Source organism: Etheostoma cragini, unplaced genomic scaffold (genome assembly GCF_013103735.1).
Source record: "Etheostoma cragini isolate CJK2018 unplaced genomic scaffold, CSU_Ecrag_1.0 ScbMSFa_4023, whole genome shotgun sequence".
In the NCBI taxonomy this organism is placed as follows: domain Eukaryota; kingdom Metazoa; phylum Chordata; class Actinopteri; order Perciformes; family Percidae; genus Etheostoma; species Etheostoma cragini.
In genome coordinates, this window is record NW_023268352.1 from 164,101 (window position 1) to 164,664 (window position 564).

Here is a 564-nt window from a genome sequence, read left to right on the forward strand (position 1 = left end):
ATTCATATTATGGCAAGAACCAATCAGCTAAGAAAAGAGAAACAAGGCCATCATTAGTTTAAGAAATGACGGTCAGTAATACTGGAAAATTGCAAAAACTTTAAATGTGCCCCCAAGTGCAGTCACAAAAAAACATCAAGCGCTACAACGAAACTGGCTCACATGAGGACCGTCCCAGGAAATGAAGACCAAGAGGAAACTCTGCTTCTGAGGATAAGTTCACCTGAGTCCCCAGCCTCAGAAATCACAAGTTACCAGCAGCTCAGATTAGAGACCAGATGAATACCATACAGAGTTCTAGCAACAGACACATCTCTAGAACAACTGGTAAGAGGAAACTGCACGAATCAGGCCTTCATGGTCAAATAGGAGCTAGGAAAACACTGCTAGGGAGAGGCCACAAGCTGAAGAGATTTGTTTGGGTCAAGAAACACAAGGAAAGGACATTGGACCAGTGGAAATCTGTGTAAGGTCTATTTGACCAAGAAGGAGAGTGATGGAGTGCTGTGCCTCCACAGTCACCGGACCTGAACCCAATCCAGATGGTTTGGGGAGAGCTGGACC